This window comes from Apium graveolens, chromosome 1 (assembly GCF_009905375.1).
Source record: "Apium graveolens cultivar Ventura chromosome 1, ASM990537v1, whole genome shotgun sequence".
Classification (NCBI taxonomy): domain Eukaryota; kingdom Viridiplantae; phylum Streptophyta; class Magnoliopsida; order Apiales; family Apiaceae; genus Apium; species Apium graveolens.
Genome location: NC_133647.1, coordinates 120,002,785 through 120,024,596, shown reverse-complemented (window position 1 = coordinate 120,024,596; position 21,812 = coordinate 120,002,785).

Here is a 21,812-nt window from a genome sequence, read left to right as displayed (position 1 = left end):
AGAAAATAGATCCAATAAAAACTGATAGCAAGGTCAAACTGAACAAGGTTCAGATAAAGACCATTAAGTTTAATCCAAGTGCTAAAAATGTCAAATCAATCAATGAAGAAGATTCAACCTCAGCACCTAGATCAAACTTAATTACTGATAAGAGTGAACAGGTTCACACAAAATCATTAAATATTGGTTCAATGACTCAGAAACAACTGAAGCAAAAGCTGAATAATTTACACATGAAAGACAAGAAGAAAAGGCCTAGGAAAAATAGGAATGGAAAGGTAGGTGTTAATAAGAATGGCAATTAAGTAACTCCTCCTAATGCACCTAGAAAGACCTATTTGAAATGTGGAAGCACTAATCATCTTGCTAATTCTTGCAGGAAGAATAAAAAGATAAATATTGTTCCTTCCAAATCAGAGTTTAGGAATAGAACAGTTAGATATAAACCATAGAGTCCTTATTTTCATTATGGTAGTGTTTGGCACTCTGTTTATACATGTAAAGAGTATCACAGTTTGTATTATGATTATTATAAACTGAAACCCTCTTTAATTAAAGCACAATCTATTTTTGCATGTATAAATACTGATAGTAAGGATGTTAACATTAACCCTGATAAAAAGTCTTTTGCTGCATATGTTAGCAAACTTAAAAGGCCAAAGGATCCAAGCAAGTTTGGGTCCTTAAAAATACTAACTGATTCCAATTACTGATTGCAGGATAACAGGAGGAACACTCTAGTCTTGGACAGTGGATGCTCATGACACATGACTGGTTATAAATTCCTGCTATCAGAATTTGAGGAGAAAGTCGGCCCAAGTGTTTCTTATGGAGATGGTAACTTAGGAAAAATCTTGGGATATGGAAAAATCAAAGTTGGAAATGTCATCATTGAAAATGTAGCTCTAGTTGCAGGACTCAAGCATAATCTGATCAGTGTGAGTCAAATCTGTGACAGAGGTTACCATATCAATTTATATAAGGAGCATTGTGAAATTGTCAGTAAGTCCGATGGCAAGATTTTAATGACTGGTGTAAGACATGGTAGTTTATATGAAGCCATGGACTCCACAAGTACTAATGATTCAGAAGTATATCTATAAGTAGAGCATTTGTGGAAGATAACTGGAACTGGCATAAAAGACCGAAGTTGGATGAATTTCCCATGGTTCCTTTCTCATTTCAACTTCAACAATATCAATAAACTTGTGAGAAAAGATCTTGTGAGAGGATTGCTTAATGCAGTGTTTACTCCTGATGGCTTATGTGACTCATGCCACAAAGACAAGAAAAGAAAAACATCTTTCAAGAGTAAAAATGAATCCTCCATTCTTGAACCATATCATCTACCTCATATTGATCTCTTTGGTCTAGTGAATGTTATGTCAATTGCCAAGAAGAGGTATGCACTCGTAATTGTTGATGAATATACAAGATACACATGGGTGTATTTTCTGCACACCAAGGATGAATCTCCATCCAGTCTTCTTGATCATATGAGAGAGCTGGAAAAAGGATCAACATACAAAGTGAAGATCATCAGAAGTGATAATGGAACTGAATTCAAGAATAGCTCTTGGAAGAGTTCTACAAACTGAAGGGGATAAAACAAGAGTTTTCTGCTCCTGAAAATCCACAACAAAATGGATTTGTTGAAAGAAAGAATAGAACTCTCATAGAAGCTGCAAGAACCATGCTAGAAGAAGCAAGATTGCCTACCTACTTCTGGGCTGAGGCTATGCAAACTGCTTGCTTTACATAAAATGCAACATTGATCAACAAGCATGGAAAAACACCATTTAAGACGGTGAAGGGAAATAAGCTAAATTTGAAGTACTTTCACATTTTTGGTTGTAAGTGTTTTGTTCTTAAAACTCATCCAGAGCAGCTTACCAAGTTTGATTTATAAAGCTGATGAAAGAATTTTTGTGGGATATCCATTGTCCATAAAAGCCTTCAGAGTTTATAATCTGAGAACAAGAACATTCATAGAATCTATACATGTATCTTTTGATGACAAGAAGATAACAGGTCTAGAAGATGTAGATGACCATGACAAATTGAGATTTAAAAATGAAGTACCCTATGTTCAACTTTTAAATCCTGACCCTGATACAGTAAATCATGATATCACTTAAAGCTCTGGTGATCCACATAACAGTGGAAATTCTTCTGATACTGAAACATATGTTGATGGGGAGCAACATAATTCAAATCCAGAGACTTCTACAAGTGATTCAACTCAAGAAACATCAGTACATAGATCATCATAATCAAATTCCTCAAACTATGATGAGTCAAATGCTGATAACAATGGGAACACTGATTCAGACGGAGCATCAGGAAATAACAGTTGTACTAGTCAAAGAAATAACAGAGAGTTCATGAATCAAGGGGGAGGTTCGTCTTCAAGGAGTCAACTTCCATCTGCAAGAAAATGGTCTAAATCACACACACCTGACTTAATCATTGGAAACACTGTGGTGTAAGAACTAGAAAAGCCACTCAAAATGAATGTCTCTACCATTCTTTTCTATCTCAAACTGAACCCAAGAAGGTTGAAGAAGCTCTGCAAGATGCTGACTGGGTTACGGCAATGCAAGAGGAGCTTAATGAATTTGAAAGGAACAAATTATGGCCTCTTGTGCCAAGACCAAAGAACAGATCTGTAGTTGGCACAAAGTGAGTGTTCAGAAACAAAACTGACAGTGAGGGCATTATCACAAGGAATAAAGCAAAACTAGTTGCAAAGGGCTATTCACAACAAGAATGCATTGATTATGATGAAACATTTGCTCCAGTTGCAAGACTTGAGGCAATTAGAATCTTTCTAGCCTATGCTGCTCACAAGAAGTTTAAGGTGTTCCAAATGGATGAAGAGAGTACATTTCTAAATGGAGAACTTGAATAGAAAGTTTATGTTGAACAACCTCCAGAGTTCATTGATTCAAAGTATCCAGATCATGTCTACTTACGGGATAAAACACTCTATGGACTAAAGCGAGCTCCAAGGGCCTGGTATGAAATACTTGCTCGATTTCTGCTAGAAAGTGGTTTCACAAGATGTACAATTGACAAAACCCTTTTTTTAAAAATACCATGGTAAGGACTTGTTATTAGTACAGATATATGTTGATGATATCATTTTTGGATCTACTAATGATAAACTCTGTGAGAGATTTGCAAAGTTAATGCAGTCCAGGTATCAAACGAGTATGATGGGAGAATTGAGTTACTTTCTGGGGTTACAAGTTTAACAAACCAATGAAGGGATCTTCATAAATCAATCCAAATACACCAGGAATTTACTCAAAAGATTTGGAATACAAGTCTGCTCAACTGCATCAACTCCTATGGCCACTGCAACCAAGTTAGATTTAAATACTGGTTCTTCAGTAGATATAACTAACTACAGAGGTATGATTGGCTCACTCCTAGACCTGACTACTAGTAGACCTGATATCATGTATGCTATCTGTCTCTATGCATGGTTCCAAGCTGATCCATGAGAAACTCATCTATTAGCTGTGAAAAGAATTTTAAGTATCTGAAAGGCACCATAAATCTGGGATTATGGTATCCTAGAAATTCAGATTTTAAGCTAATTGGATATTCAGATGCTGATTTTGCAGGATGCAAAATAGACAGGAAAAGCACTTTTGGAAGCTGCCAATTTCTTGGTGGCATATTGGTTTCTTGGTATAGCAAGAAACAAAAGTCAATTTCCACATCAACTGCAGAAGCAAAATATATTGCTGCAGGAAACTGTTGTGCTCAAATTCTATGGCTGAAGAATCAGTTACTGGATTATGGGTTAGATTATTCTACTATTCCCATATATTTGATAATCAAAGTGCTATTGCAATGACAGGAAATCCAGTACAACATTCAATGACTAAACACATCAGCATCAAGTACCATTTCATAAGGGAACATGTGGAAGCAGGTACAATAAAACTGGTCTTTGTTTCAACAGATCTGCAAGTAGCAGATATATTAACCAAGCCTCTCTGTGAAGCTACTTTCACAAGATTGGTGAATGAATTGGGAATGATATCAGGATAATTCTCAAACTCTGATAATTAAGACTGCTGATTTGAAGCATGGTATCTTATTATGTGTCAGTACTTGTTAGATACTGATTATTGTGCTAAATGTTGATGCCATGATAACGTGCAATTAACTTCTATGATTTTTATCTGAAAACTGCATGTTGAACTACTGATTATGCGTATATGCTTTGTTATTAGTTAAACTTGCTTTGATTAATAGATACTGTTAGTAGTTGTTAAATTCTGATATTGGTCAAACCAGTGTTGACTGATAAATCCTGATAGTTTTAATGAAAATACTGATAATGGTCAAACCATGATTGACTGTTATATTTCATTAATTATTTTGAATTTATTCGAAATAAATGGTTACGCAATATTTTTAATTAACAGTGAGTTAGTGGAATATCTTTTAATTGCTTAAATGGGTTAGCTACTGATGTAAGTATCTACTAACACTTGAGTACTTAGATTGGGAATAGGAATATGAAGAGAGATATTACTTTTTGTTTACCTAGATACGTGTAATCATGTATACGTATTATGATTAATTATTACATGGTTAATTAAAGAGTCTTTTCAGTTTCTATCTCCTCTGCTATAAATACACACCCTCCACTTTCAAAACTTCTCACTACCTTTTTCATTCACAAAACTTTAAACATTCGTTAAAACATGGCTCAACCCCAAGTGGTTTTTGCCTACTCTCATAAACATGGAATTTACTTCCCAGTGCCTAACCTGAAGTATGACGGCTGTACTTTAACCCATTCCATCTAAGGGTTTGTTTTGACGGTCAGGCATACCATCCAACTGGTCTTCCACAGTCGATCTTCGATCTTCTATGCTAGGACGACAAGATGGAGTTACATCTCTTTGGAATGGATGTCCAATTTTAAGAGGTGCGAATGGCTGAAGAGGCTGAAGAATTTCGCCTCGCAGGCCTGGAGTTGCAAGAGAATATAATTTCTCTTGCATTCACCATATCTCGGATTTATCATCGTAGGGCGATGAAGAAGCTAGAAGATGAAAAAAAGAAGAAGTCCGAGTAGTTAGATTATTTTAGGGTTTTATGTTTAAAATTCTATAAATCTTGTTCTCTGATTCTTAAATATTAATGAAAATATCTTTTGCCTTCTTTGATTCTTTAAGTGAATGAATATTTACTGTCTTGTTTGTGCTTGAATGCTTATGACTGTTCATATTCAAATCAATACTACATGCTTAATTTCAGATTTTTTATTAGTTGCATGTGAGATACTAATCTCTGTTTAAGTTCATATGTTCACTACAGTACAGATTGAGCACATTACAGGAAGTAACTGATGTTATAGAAGAAATTTATGAAAGATTCAATTATTAACTAATGAGTATTATAATCTTTGAGTGTTATGTTCTTTCCAAATTCTTGAAACTTTCTTTTTCTCATCAAGAAAGACTCAATCTCAATATCATACATCTAATATCTTAAATTTCTTCTTACAACGGAAACATTGTTCGCTATAATTCAAACGTGAAAATACACGCAAGCGTACGCGATCACAAGTAGTATAAGATATAAGTCAAGTTCGTTCCCACAAGGTCTGGTTTAGGTTAAGTTCATATTATGCACCTATGCAACAATGTATGATTATCACTCACTGCTAAGACAAATAACAATTTGCGTTTTGATTTAACTAAGAGATTATACTAAATAGCATTAACTAAGAGAATTAAGATTGAATTACTTATATGAGAATAAACATGGGATTCTAACTTCATTAAATACTTCATTCAAAGTTAATGTCTTTAACCTTAGCATGTGATGGTGATGACAACTAATCAGATAACACGAAACTAGTATACGCTAACTTTCATTATACGTATACCCTACTATCAAACATCCACAATTAAGATAGAAATTGAATAGACACCAATTATGCCTAGTCCCTATATGTCTATAAAGATTGAAAATATAATTGTTTAAGAACAAGTTATCTATCGTGATTACATAGGGTGAATAAGATGGTTAAAATTACCCATGAATTATGCATGTCAACTCATACATAAACCTATGCTAGGATGGCAAGTTCTAAACCTCTATATTTACTGTCGCTTCAATAGAGATTAACAAACAATCTTAGATGTTAGCTACGCATCAAAGATGAATAAGCACAACCAAACTAGGAAATCATAAATCACCACACACTAAAGATTATAAAACATTTAAGTATTGAAATCCATAAATAAATCCGTTAGAACCCCATGACAACGATTAGTTCATAATCGAATTCATCGTCAACATGGGTTCCAATGAAAACATGATAAAGAAAATAAGAGTACTAGGGTTTAAAGACAAATCGAAAATAAGCATCCAAATATCGACTAGATTAAAAAATACAAAAGTCTTCTTCTCCGTAGCCATATTGTGCTCTCTAGGACTGCTGTAATAACCCCAATTTTTAGAATTTTTGAAACCCTTATGAATAGTGCTTTTGTTGAGTATGCGGAATAAGAAAACTTTTCATACCACACTATGTAGGGGTTCTTCTATTGTTATTCTGAGATCTTATTAGTACTTTATATGGGATATAAGTGTATGTAAAGATCGTCAGAATCCAAATCCGAACACTTTGATTTTTCCTGAAAATCTACCAGATACAGAAAGAATTGAGTATAAGGTAACATAATAAAAATGATTTAAATTCAAGGATTATAAGAGAGGATCATGAAAGGAATATAATGTATTGAGAAAGGTGAAGGAAACCTAAGTAATAAGATCCCGGGTATGATCCCTCAAACGATAAACGAAAACGAAAGTTAAGCGAACCGCATAACAGATCAGCGGTCATTAGCCAAGTAATTATGAGTTAAATCAAGGCGTTAGTGGATGATGATGTCATCACACCAACAAGAGGAAGACAAGTGTAACAAGGTGACATCACATGATGACCTAAGCATGACATAAGGGAAGGAGGTGTGGTTGATTAATAACCACACCATTTTTCATGGGTAAATAGGTAATTAATCAAAAACAAAAGCTAGCAACCAAGCAAACAAATAAAAAAACACAAAACACTCCCATTTTCAAGAAGAGCTCTCGGCTTTTCTTCTTTTTCAAAGAAGAAAATTCCAAAATTCAAGATCCAAGCCTTGTTAATTAGTGAGGTAATTATCTAAGGTTCCTTGTACATAGATATGGATATCCTATAAGTCTAAGCTTCTAATTCCTTCACAATCTCTTCCAAAAAATCAAGGAAGAAGATGGTGAATAGTAACCTTTAAGAAATAACTTTGGTTTTCTTGATTTTTTATGAAAGTTCAAGGTAGCTTAAGCATAGATCAAGGCTTCCATGGGCATTCCAAGGATCTTTCATTGATTAAAAGCTTCAAGGAAGGTATAACTCTAAATTATCTTAGCATTAAGTTGTTTGGTATAAATGATTATGATGATGGAATGATAAATTAAGTGTAGTAGTTGTTTTGTCATGTTGAGATCTTAGTTGTTAAGTGTTTTTGTTGATTTTGGGAGTTAAGATTAGCACTAGTTGTTCTTGATGATTCTTGGTATGATTTGGGCTTGGTTTAAATGGTTTAAAGTGGTTGATGAGTGATATTGTCATATGGTTGTATTGGCATTGATTGGTGATGGTTTGGTGTTGAATTGGTTTGGTAAAATTTTGGGAAATCGCGTAAATATAGCCGTCGTAATGTCCGATTTACCTTAGACTATTTTGTTCTTAACATCAGAACCCTTGAACTCACTGCTAGGTTTTTACCATTGCCATGTTTAGATAGTTCATGTTACGATCTTCGTTTTGATATGTGGTTCGTTTGAATCCGATGTACGGTTTAGGAGAAACGACCGTTTTAAGTAACGGTGTTTCGCGAACGAACCATTACCCCTCACCTTACTTTGAAACATAGGTTAAAGACCTTAAAGGACTAATTGGAGTATGATTCATTTATGTAAAGTGTATTAGGCAGTTGGTAAGGCACTTGCGAAAGAATCTCATTAAAACCCTTAATGGTTAATTTATTAAAAATGGTGGAGCCGAGGGTACTCGAGCGACTCAAGTGAATCGTTAAGCGCGAAAGCGAAAGTTAGGACTCTAAATGGTTAAAGTCTAGTTTCTTAAGCGACTGGGGTTTAATTCCGACTTATGTTGTTGTTCATAGGTTATCGGACCCACTCTAAGCTTAAGTCTATCCGGGAGCACTCATGCAAGTTTTCTACCCGATATACTGTTGTTGTGATGTATACATATGTATATGCATTATCTTGTGATAGATGCATGATGGTTAATTAGTAAATTCTTGCGATATATTGTAGCATGTGATATGGTATATATGCATGCCTGTTTCGTATTCTTGATACATATATCTGTTGATTCAGTTGATAATACCTATGCTAGAGATAAGCGGTAATTTGCATATACCCTTAGTATAGGGGACCGAAAGGTGAACTTTTTTCTAAAACCGGGAGTCAATGCTCCCGAGTATAATAAATATATATATTTATATATATATATATATGAATAGTTTTCAAAACTATTATTCAAACAAGGTTTATTCGATAACTTTATTTTATTTATGAATATTATTTTGAATATTCATTCGAGGGCTTATGACTCCGTTTATTTTATTAATGAATATTATCTTGAATATTCATTCGAGGCTTTATGACTCCGACTAATTACTAATTATTATTCTTTATTTTATTAAGGAATAATGTATCGATAATCAAACTCACTTTTGATTATTCAGATAAAGATAGTACTTTCGTATAAGTATATATTTGGTTATTTAATATTCATTTCAAGCATAAGTTTTAAAACTTCTACTTCAATTATTTTTATAAAGATTATTCTATATGAGAATATTATTTAAATAATAATATTCAGATATTTTCTAATATATTGGGACTGATTTATTTTATTAAATCAGCATCACTCCAAACATTCTTAAAAATATTTTGCGAGTCTTCAAAATGATTTTAAAAGTTAGAGCGGATTCCCAAAAACTCATTTTTATATTTAAGATCCTCCTTTCGAAGGGGATTTAAATACTCGCTCAAAACCTGAGGGATCCGGCTCTGTGGTGTATTGTATATTCGCAACAAAGTTGCTATTTTGATAAAAGAATTTTTGATTACTTACCCAACACTCGGGAAGTAAAATTCTTGGAACAAGTTAATCCATTAACAGGCATCGCCTGGGAAATATCGGTGAGTTCTCCTTTCCAACTAGATATGTCTTCTTGGTGGAGTCGTATCAACAAGTTTCTACTTGGGGAAAGGGGGAACGAGCTTTACGTTTCAGAGTCATGGATTTCATCTGAACTAGGAGTGGCGTAAGTGGTCGAGTGGCGTCGGCCCAGCCTTATTATATTGGCCCAAATGGCCTGGAAGTTCCGCAAGACGGTACATTCCTTAGGAGTCCAGTGTTCGGTTGACAAGTAAATCCGACAGGTTCTCCTCTACATGTAGAAAATGGTGGGGTTGTACTACTGCGACTGATCATCGTAAGTGGTCTTCCTGGCGCGACAAACTCCCGTAATGAGTTCATCATCCAATTGGATATTTCTGCAACACTACCCAGAGCACTTCGATAGAAAGCTACGGCTGGGCGATTGTTGAGTGTTGGCAGGGTCGAGTTTTCAAAATGGTGTTTCCATTGAATGAAGTATCTCATAACTTCATTTCTTTTGAATGATATTTCAAAGATTGATTCTATACAAGTTATGCCTTGTAGCTTCATATATGTGATGAACTAATTATAACATGAACGGTGGTAGTTCAAGTAGTATTCGGAAAAGATATAAGTATATTGGAGTATCTTGTAACTTCATCTTTTAAACTTATATCTAGTTAATTATTGTCTTATGAATGACAAAGGTTTCAGAAAAACATTGAGACAAGGTTAGATATATGAGATCACCTTACAACGATATTTTTATACAGTTATACACTGGAACTCTGTGTGTATTATGCATGGAAGAGGACTTCCAAGATTTTGAAAAGTATATATGTATATATACTGAATATTTTGCGACTTCATCGCATTAAGATATCAGCTTGGTTCATTTCTTCTTGACCAAGACTTTCATGAGTCCTATGAGAATGCTCATATATTGTTAATTATTATACATATTATTTCGGTGGGCTTGTTGCTCACCCTTGCTTTCTTCTTTCATCACACAACATCAGATAGACAAGATGAACATGACCAAGCTCCCAATTCGCGAGCGGATACGAAACGTTCCGCAGTTTCCTATAGGCGTTGATGTCGTTGTAGCTGAGGTAGGAACTACCAATAGGCTAGGCTTTCAACTTTTGATGTACCAGACTTATGTATCTTTATCAATTGTAATAATGGCAAAGAAATGTAAATTTATTCAGAAACCCTTTTAAGGTGTAATGGCATATAAATTTGGAATTAAATGACTCGTGTTATTTTTGGATATTCATCTCTGAGACTATAACTTGTGGTGTGTGTGTTTATTCACAGTACAGAGTAGTTGATTGTTTATTAAGATTGGGTGTTATTAAGGGAAATGGAACTCGTGACAACCCGGATCCCCGACCCCGGATTTGGGGGTGTTACAGAAATGGTATCAGAGCGAAGTGTTATAAACCTCAGAGATGATGTGACGTTAAGATAATAAGTTCACTAAGATAATAAGAACTCTTGCCAAGTTCATAGTCGGACTACCTAACGTAGTACTGACAGTTAAAACCCTTATGGGAACCCTTATAAATATCGTGATAGAAGTATAGTTCGTTATCGTATATGGTAGCGGGACTCCGAACCCTGAGGTTGAGGAACAACAACGCGATGATGTTTTATTAGTTATTGGAGATCAGATTGTGGATCCGATAGAGCGTCCTAACACGGGACCGGATAATGTTCATATCGAGGATGTAGCGGTTGAGGATGTTGTCCTAGAAGGGATTATCGCTGAGAAGGATCCTGTGAAGGATCCTCACAAGAATGAATAAAGGACCACTGAGGAATTGATGACCATGGTTAGGGCAACTACCAGAGGTAGGATTGGCCGGTCACTACCAGAGGTTCGTTCAAGTTTGTAAAGATAGTAGACCCTTTAACGCGACTTAATCGTAAGACTGAGATGTTCTAATGGACAGAGAAATGCGAGAACAACTTTTAAGAATTGAAGCAAAGATTGGTGGCGGCCCCTATGATGGCATTGCCGGATGGAAAAGGAGATTTTGTGATGTGTAGTAACGCTTCGCATAAGGAATTAGGGTGCTTCTTATACAGCACAACAAGGTAATCGCGTACGCGTCAAGACAATTAAGGGAATATAAAAATTCGATATCCTCACCCATGAGCTTGGGCTCGTGGCAATAGTTTTGCCCTAAAGATTGGAGGCACTACTTGTATGGAGAGAAGTGCGAGATTTACCTAAGCCATAAGTGCTCTAGTGCATTTTCACGTAGAAAGAGCTCAACATACGCAAGAGGAGGCGGTTAGAGCTAATCAAGAATATTGATTGGGAGATTCTTTATCATTCGGGGAAAGCCAATGTGGTGGCTGATGCCCTTAGTAAAAAGGAGAAACTCAAGATGATAATGTCTTTGGGAGAGTTTATGAGAGATTTTGAGAAAATGGAAATAGAAGTGAAGGTAACCGGAGCCGGTATCGAAAAGATGTTTGAGATTGCAATACAGTCCGAATTATCGGAAAAGAACATATTGTGCCAGAAAAAGTGATGAATGAAGGTAGAGAGCCAACAATTAGATAAAAGATTAATACCGAGAAAGATGATAAGGGAATAATGAGGTATTCCTACAGAATTTGGGTTCCAAATGTTCAAGAGCTTAAAGATGAAATCTTAGATGAAAGCTAGTTTGAGAAATAAGATTTAGAGCGAACCCTGAACGTGATAGTCAGGGAGGTCGCCATCAAGATAGAAGGAACCCATAACATAATGGAGTGGAAAATGAGGATTTTAACGTATAAGATAACCCCAAGTATGGGAGAAGGATGAAACGTTTCATACTAAGGAAACAGAAAGTCGAGTAAGGAAAGGAGACCCGAGACGGTACTCCTATACGGTAATTCATGGACCTGTCTAAAAAGAACTTAGACTATTATCCCCAACCACCACCTTGAGGAAACAATGCGGTAGGAAATTCTTTCATGACCTTTAAGTCGCTAAGCTCTCAGAGTTCCAAGGAACAGGCTGACCCAGTCGAGGCAAGAGCCTGGCTAAAGGAAATACAGGAATCATTTGAGATTTTAAATGATTGACGAATCACAAAAGACTGTTTTTGTCACTTACCCTCCTAAGAGAGATGCCACCCGCTGGTGAAAGGCCAAAGAAGGCACGGAGCAAGAGATTATAATAAACTGATTAAAGTTCAGTCAATTGTTTTCGGGAAAGTAATTTCCAAGGTTATGAAGACAGTGTAAAAGCTTTAGAGCCAGAACAAAGGCAGACGAGCATGATGAATTATGAATCTAAGACTGTAAAAGTTGTAAAGATTCGTTCGGAGGACAAGAATCCCAGAACGACGTGATGTTTGAAGTAAATAATTAGTGGGTTCATGAAATGATTATAAGAGAAAGAAAAATAAAAAGAAACTGAAGTGGAAAGGAATATAAAGGCAATAGAGTTTGAGGAATGATAAGGGAGTTGGGTATGAGGAAACCCTAAAGAATCATAGTAATAGAAATAGAAAAGTATGTGATCGTCAGGATGGGGATGATTCACTATGAGCTAAAGTTGATAATTGAAGGAATAAGAGATACATATATTTTATCCCCTGTAAGTTGGGAGGATTCAAGGAAACCTTGAGATAGTTCGAAGGATAAATAATGAGACGTGGATAGACTGAGGAGACAAGGAAGTAAGAAATTATGAAAATTGGATGAAGGAAGTGACCTTCAAGAAAGTGAAGTGTAAGACCGGTGGCTTGATACCCAGGAAGGGAGACGCTAGGAATGAGAGATATCCCAACATTGAGATGACTGTTAAAATAAACAACAAAAGTAAATACGGAATTATTAAGAAGAAGTTCACATTGAACATGACCAATATCTTCCAGAACATCCTTGTTATCGTTACCAAATTAGGCAAGAAAAGCGGATAACCATTGTTATCTTTTGGAGGCCATATGGATTGACCTCAATTTGAATAAGGATGCTATTATGAAATTAGGTATAGACTATCGAGGTGGGAATGATTGAATAAGACACCCTTATCAGGGATATATGACTTGATTTATCCATGAAAGGATGCATGTACCTTTTTAAAGGTGGAATTAAAGATAGAACATCGGTAACTTAAAATGAATCCTAGGGGAATGCATAAAAGTTGGCATTTCACCCTTAATAGGGATAATATGAGTTTTGACAGTATGAATTGGAAAAGATTAAGGTAATAACAACCTTTAAGTATCAGTGGAGAAATTTTTTCAGAAACATATAGACAATGGTTCTAGTATTAGTATAGGGTATTTTGATATGCCCTGTATCTAGGGAATACAGGAGGAACGATTCAAGGATAACCTTAGAGGTTTTACAAGGAGAAAGGTAATATTCAAAATTCTCAAGAATAGAAATTTTGATAAAGGAAATATGACGTAATAAAAATAATGCCAAGTGGGGCACATGTTAAGCCATGAGAAAGTATAGATTGAACCAACGGAGGTCGGAACTGTCAAAATAAGAAGGACCCAAGATAAAAGACGTCCTAAGTATGATCGAGGGTCAGTCGTGGCAATGTTCACATCTAAAGACTAAGGCAATGACTTATGGAAAAATGGTGATTTTTTTTTCTCACCAGGACTTAAGAGAAGCATTATCACATAAGCAGTGATTGAAGTGAGGTAGAAAATTTAGCTGGAGGTGGTTAAAAAGACATTAATTGTAAGGAAATTTTACTATCAGGGAAGGCCAAAGAGGTGGTCGACACTTTAAATGTAAGAGGATAATTATAGGCACTCGTGCCAGAGAGATACAGTGATGATGGTTGAAGCCGTGAAGGTTGTATTATGGTTTGGAAGATTGACATTCCTTCTGATGACTGTGCAATACCCAACCGTAATAGTAGGTTGGTAAAAGTTTAATTCGTATAATCGCCATGAGCGGGCTATCTAGGAACTATCCTGAGGATAATCCAGGACCATGTTTCAAAAAGGACTAAACGAACCTTCGAGTTAAGTCTTCTATTGAAGGTATATGATTAAGAATGGTATTAACCTTCTATCGTTGCTTTGATTGAAAGCCTTCTGTAATTTTATCTGCTTCATATCATGAAAGTACGTCAGGATCTGGAGTGTTCTTCATGAATTATGAATGGTGATTATGTTAACTCCTTAGAAGAATTTGATACGATAGGTATGGACTCCGTACGGTTAACTATTAAGATCCAAGGAAAACGAATGACTACAGTGGGTCAGCGATGGACCATAGTAATGCAGCAATGATTCTGCGAGTAATGAGCTGATTACAACCGTGAGAATTGTATTGGAATGGATGTTGAGATTGAGTGCCACTAATCGGGTCGTGTTGACGTATAAGTTATCATTGATAGACTAATTAAGTCGATTATCTACCTATTGAATATTTATTCCTTCTTAGGAATAGAGAGTCGTATTACTATACGAGGAAGGTTGCAGTGCAAGCATAAAATTCTAGTAACGATGATGTCTAGAATGAGGTCCCAGATTCGAGTTTCGATATCGAGGAAGTTTCAAAGGTGATTGTGTATAAGCTCGAGGAAGAGCATGGGTCCATAGAATGATGGACGGAATAGCGAATACCTGATGTTGATATATATACGTATATGTTTTGTTCTCCTATGACAAACCTCTATAGTTCAGAGGTAGATTCCTAGCCAGATATTTTGTGGTAGCATATTTTATATATATACAATTCTCTTCAATTCATTCTTTTCTCTCCTTTTCATTTTGTATAAGCTGAGAAGAACAACCCTTCCAGAAGGGGAGGTATTGCCGAATGACTATCTATCTGTGTGATAGAAGCCTAGTAGGATACCACATGTTGTTTAATTGCTTGTCAAGTACTAAAGGTTGGCCACCTTCTGTACTAACTATGCAATAGAACAAGTGTTCATGATCATAGTGATCTCTCAATAAATTCTTTTACTTCTATATGAAGGACCAAGCTTTCGAAGATGGAGGCAGCTAGAGAGGAAGTGGTACCAAGTATGGTGGTATTCCGATTCTAACGTGTTCGTGATACTAAGGTTGACGCGATTATTAAAAGGTTATAGAATGCTAACGAGCAAAGGTGTAACTAGTATAATATTAGGAACGGAAGGTAGTAGCGATTACGAACTGGAAATGAATGGGTATTGAGAAGCAAAAGCTCTAATGCTAAAAGCTATAATAAGAGTCTGTGCAATAGACTTGGAAGAATTTGGAATGATCACTTAACGCGGATGAGTTTTCTCGCGATAATAGATCGTATGTCAGGTATCGAGATGTCGTCTTATGAGATCTTTGAGGGAAGACAATGTCGATCTCCCTTATGTTAGGATGAAGTTGTAGAGCGCAAGATGCTCGGACCAGCAGTGGTCCAAAGGACCAAGAATATAATAGATCTAATCAGAGGACAGCTGGGAGTAGCCCAAGATGGACATAAGAAGTATGCTGATTTGACAAATGAAAGGACAAAGAGTATGAAGGAGGGAACCTTGTATTGTTAAAAGTATTCCCTTAAAAAGGAATTGATGAGGGTTGGAAAGAAAGGAAAGTTTAAGTCCACAAATTGTTGGACCCTTTGAGGTATTAAGACGTATTGGGAAGTAAGCATATGAGCTAGCCCTACCCCCGAACATGTAGCAAGTCATAACGTGTTCCACGTATCAATGTTAAGGAAGTGTAATTCGAATGCCAGATAAATAGGGGCATATGAGCGTATAGACATGAAACCAGACGTAACCTATATGGAGCAACCAGGAAGGGTTATAGATTGAAAAAGGAACAAGTGCTTAGGAGAAGGGTTATCAAACTATTCAGAGTTTGATGAAAGAACCACAATGTGGAAAAATTTACTTGAGAGTTAGAAAGTGCAATGTTAAGAAAGTATCCCTATTCATTTTCTATCTGATTCCGGGACGGAATCCTTTTAAGGAGGGGAGACTGTAATAACCCCAATTTTTGGAATTTTTGAAACCCTTATGAATAGTGCTTTTGCTGAGTATGCGGAATAAGAAAACTTTTCATACCACACTATGTAGGGGTTCTTCTATTGTTATTCTGAGATCTTATTAGTACTTTATATGGGATATAAGTGTATGTAAAGATCGTCAGAATCCAAATCCGAACACTTTGATTTTTCCCAAAAATCTACCAGATACGGAAAGAATTGAGTATAAGGTAACAGAATAAAAAGGATTTAAATTCAAGGATTATAAGAGAGGATCATGAAAGGAATATAATGTATTGAGAAAGGTGAAGGAAACCTAAGTAATAAGATCCCGGATATGCTCCCTCAAACGATAAACGAAAACGAAAGTTAAGCGAACCGCATAACAGATCAGCGGTCATTAGCCAAGTAATTAGGAGTTAATCAAGGGGTTAGTGGATGATGATGTCATCACACCAACAAGAGGAAGACAAGTGTAACAAGGTGACATCACATGATGACCTAAGCTTGACATAAGGGAAGGAGGTGTGGTTGATTAATAACCACACCATTTTTCATGGGTAAATAGGTAATTAATCAAAAACAAAAGCTAGCAACCAATCAAACAAATCAAAAAAACACAAAACACTCCCATTTTCAAGGAGAGCTCTCGGTTTTTCTTCTTTTTCAAAGAAGAAAATTCCAAAATTCAAGATCCAAGCCTTGTTAATTAGTGAGGTAATTATCTAAGGTTCCTTGTACATAGATATGGATATCCTATAAGTTTAAGCTTCTAATTCCTTCACAAAATCTTCCAAAAAATCAAGGAAGAAGATGGTGAATAGTAACCTTCAAGAAATAACTTTGATTTTCTTGATTTTTTATGAAAGTTCAAGGTAGCTTAAGCATAGATCAAGGCTTCCATGGGCATTCCAAGGATCTTTCATTGATTAAAAGCTTCAAGGAAGGTATAACTCTAAATTATCTTAGCATTAAGTTGTTTGGTATAAATGATTATGATGATGGAATGATAGGTTAAGTGTAGTAGTTGTTTTGTCATGTTGAGATCTTAGTTGTTAAGTGTTTTTGTTGATTTTGGGAGTTAAAATTAACACTAGTTGTTCTTGATGATTCATGGTATGATTTGGGCTTGGTTTAAATGGTTTAAAGTGGTTGATGAGTGATATTGTCATATGGTTGTATTGGGATTGATTGGTGATGGTTTGGTGTTGAATTGGTTTGGTAAAATTTTGGGAAATCGCGTAAACATAGCCGTCGTAATGTCCGATTTACCTTAGACTGTTTTGTTCTTAACATCAGAACCCTTGAACTCACTGTTAGGTTTTGACCATTGCCATTTTTAGATAGTTCATGTTACGAGCTTCGTTTTGATATGTGGTTCGTTTGAATCCGATGTACGATTTAGGAGAAACGACCGTTTTAAGTAACAGCGTTTCGCGAACGAACCATTACCCCTCGCCTTACTTTGAAACATAGGTTAAAGACCTTAAAGGAATAATTGGAGTATGAATCATTTATGTAAAGTGTATTAGGCAGTTGGTAAGGCACTCGCGAAAGAATCGCCTTAAAACCCTTAATGGTTAGTTTATTAAAAATGGTGGAGCCGAGGGTACTCGAGCGACTCAAGTGAATCGTTAAGCGCGAAAGCAAACATTAGGACTCTAAATGGTTAAAGTCTAGTTTCTTAAGCGACCGGGGTTTAATTCCGACTTATATTGTTGTTCATAGGTTATCGGACCCACTCTAAGCTTAAGTCTATCCGGGAGCACTCAGGCAAGTTTTCACCCGATATACTATTGTTGTGATGTATACATATGTATATGCATTATCTTGTGATAGATGCATGATGGTTAATTAGGAAATTCTTGCGATATATTGTAGCATGTGATATGGTATATATGCATGCCTGTTTCGTATTCTTGATACATATATCTGTTGATTTAATTGATAATACCTATGCTAGAGATAAGCGGTAATTTGCATATACCCTTAGTATAGGGGACCGAAAGGTGAACTTTTTTCTAAAACCGGGAGTCAATGCTCCCGAGTATAATATATATATTTATATATATATATATGAATAGTTTTCAAAACTATTATTCGAATAAGGTTTATTCGATAACTTTATTTTATTTATGAATATTATTTCAAATTTTCATTCGAGGGCTTATGACTCCGTTTATTTTATTAATGAATATTATCTTGAATATTCATTCGAGGCTTTATGACTCCGACTAATTACTAATTATTATTCTTTATTTTATTAAGGAATAATGTATCGATAATCAAACTCGCTTTTGATTATTCAAATAAAGATAGTACTTTCGTATAAGTATATCTTTGGTTATTTAATATTTATTTCAAGCATAAGTTTTAAAACTTCTACTTTAATTATTTTTATAAAGATTATTCTTTATGAGAATATTATTTAAATAATAATATTCAGATATTTTCTAATATATTAGGACTGATTTATTTTATTAAATCAGCATCACTCCAAACATTCTTAAAAATGTTTTGCGAGTCTTCAAAATGATTTTAAAAGTTAGAGCGGATTCCCAAAAACTCATTTTTATATTTAAGATCCTCCTTTCGAAGGGGATTTAAATACTCGCTCAAAACCTGAGGGCTCCGGCTCTGTGGTGTATTGTATATTCGCAACAAGGTTGCTATTTTGATAAAAGAATTTTTGATTACTTTCCCAACACTCGGGAAGTAAAATTCTTGGAACAAGTTAATCCATTAACAGGCATCGCCTGGGAAATATCGGTGAGTTCTCCTTTCCAACTAGATACGTCTTCTTGGTGGAGTCGTATCAACAAGTTTCTACTTGGGGAAAGGGGGAACGAGCTTTACGTTTCAGAGTCATGGATTTCATATGAACTAGGAGTGGCGTAAGTGGTCGAGTGGCGCCGGCCCAACCTTATTATATTGGCCCAAATGGCCTGGAAGTTCTGCAAGACGGTACATTCCTTAGGAGTCCAGTGTTCGGTTGACAAGTAAATCCGACAGGTTCTCCTCTACATGTAGAAAATGGTGGGGTTGTACTACTGCGACTGATCATCGTAAGTGGTCTTCCTGGCGCGACAAACTCCCGTAATGAGTTCATCATCCAATTGGATATTTCTGCAACACTACCCAGAGCACTTCGATAGAAAGGCTACGGCTGGGCGATTGTTGAGTGTTGGCAGGGTCGAGTTTTCAAAATGGTGTTTCCATTGAATGAAGTATCTCGTAACTTCATTTCTTTTGAATGATATTTCAAAGATTGATTCTATACAAGTTATGCCTTGTAGCTTCATATATGTGATGAACTAATTATAACATGAACGGTGGTAGTTCAAGTAGTATTCGGAAAAGATATAAGTATATTGGAGTATCTTGTAACTTCATCTTTTAAACTTATATCTAGTTAATGATTGTCTTATGAATGACAAAGGTTTCAGAAAAACGTTGAGACAAGGTTAGATATATGAGATCACCTTGCAACGATATTTTTATACAGTTATACACTGGAACTCTGTGTGTATTATGCATGGAAGAGGACTTCCAAGATTTTGAAAAGTATATATGTATATATACTGAATATTTTGCGACTTCATCGTATTAAGATATCAGCTTGGTTCATTTCTTCTTCACCAAGACTTTCATGAGTACTATGAGAATGCTCATATATTGTTAATTATTATACATATTATTTCGGTGGGCTTGTTGCTCACCCTTGCTTTCTTCTTTCATCACACAACATCAGATAGACAAGATGAATAGGACCAAGCTCCCAATTCACGAGCGGATACGAAACGTTCCGCAGTTTCCTACAGGCGTTGATGTCGCTGTAGCTGAGGTAGGAACTGCCAATAGGCTAGGCTTTCAACTTTTGATGTACCAGACTTATGTATCTTTATCAATTGTAATAATGGAAAAGAAATGTAAATTTATTCAGAAACCCTTTTAAGGTGTAATGGCATATAATTTTGGAATAAAATGACTCGTGTTATTTTTGGATATTCATCTCTGAGACTATAACTTGTGGTGTGTGTGTTTATTGTGGGGTCACAGTACAGAGTAGTTGATTGTTTATTAAGATTGGGTGTTATTAAGGGAAATGGAACTCGTGATAACCCGGATCCCCGACCCCGGATTTGGGGGTGTTACATCTGCTCAATGTTCTCCCTTTGGCTCCTTGTTATTAAAAACAACCTTTTATTGATATATATAGGCTCCAGGATGATCAGGACTCTCAACTTCTCAGAATTCAACTTAAATTAGGATTTGATGACAGACTGGCGGTGCGGGAGCGCGATAGATGGTGCAGGCGCGCGGGGTGAATTCCTCCTGGGCACGGGCGGGCGGGAAGCTCCGCGGGCGTGTGGAGCTTCTGCCCATTTTTTACTTCAATTCTTTTCTTGCTCGTAACTTGAGTTTCGTTCATCGGAATTTGACGATTCAACAGTCCATGCGAAGCTATCGAGATTCTCTTCAACTTGAGAATGGCATAGGCTTTCAATTCTGATCTCTTTTCAGCATATTTCATTCAAAAGCTCCTTTTTTCATCTAACTAATGCTTGCAATGTAATTACACAAAAATACATAAAAAATACCAGATACTTGAGTCCAAAACACCAACTTAAGCCTGAAATGAAGCGTTCCAAGTAGATATAAAATCCACTTATCACACCCCCAAACTTAAATCGATGTTTTTCCTCAAGCATAAACAAACTTAAAAACTACAAAACAAAACTAATGCATGAATGCAACTACGTGAATGCAACTAAATGATAATACAATCGATCCCCTCAGAATAATCATAACCAACCAATAAGCGAATGTCTCCAAGAATGCAATGACTGAAAATAGAGTTCGAATAAATCCCATAAACTAACTTACAAACCAGAAATGTGCGTGTGTGGGATGCTTAACATATATACTCTCGATACTAGATCAATAACCATAACTTAACTATCATCAAAACAATCACGAGTTTATAAACATAATAGAAGATAAACACATAATGACTCACAACACCTCCTGTATACTAGAGTTATACAAGGATTCATGTTATTATTGAATATATAACAAAGATGCTTATTTGACTGTGTAATGAGTGAGGTATCAAAAGACTTATACAATAATACTCATGTAGCGAGCGTTAGGTTAGCAGATCCCAGACTATCAAAGCCTTAGGTCACTAGGCACAAAGTCCCCTAGAACTTAATAACTCGAGTATTAAAGAGCTCACTCTTGATCACTTATGCATAAAACATACTCTTTTTTTTCTTTTTTTTTCAACAATTCCTGAATGAGTGCCCTTCGCTCCATCTCATTCAACCCTAGACTACTCATAAAAATATGAGCCGACTACTAGCCATTTGACACCTAGCCTTATTCACAACTAGCAATAAAATCCTATTTTTCTCCAGTTTAAAAATTAGTGCTCCTACGTCATTACGAGAATACCAAAAATTCTAAATATAACCAAGTAATTCAATCTTAACAAATAAACAAGTATGGTCATGATCTAGATCAAACGCAATCCTATAAGACTTGTGAAAAAAAAATTCTGGCATGCAAATAAATTCATTAAGACTCCAATAACCCTCTTTTCATCATCCCACACTCAAATTAACATCAACTTATT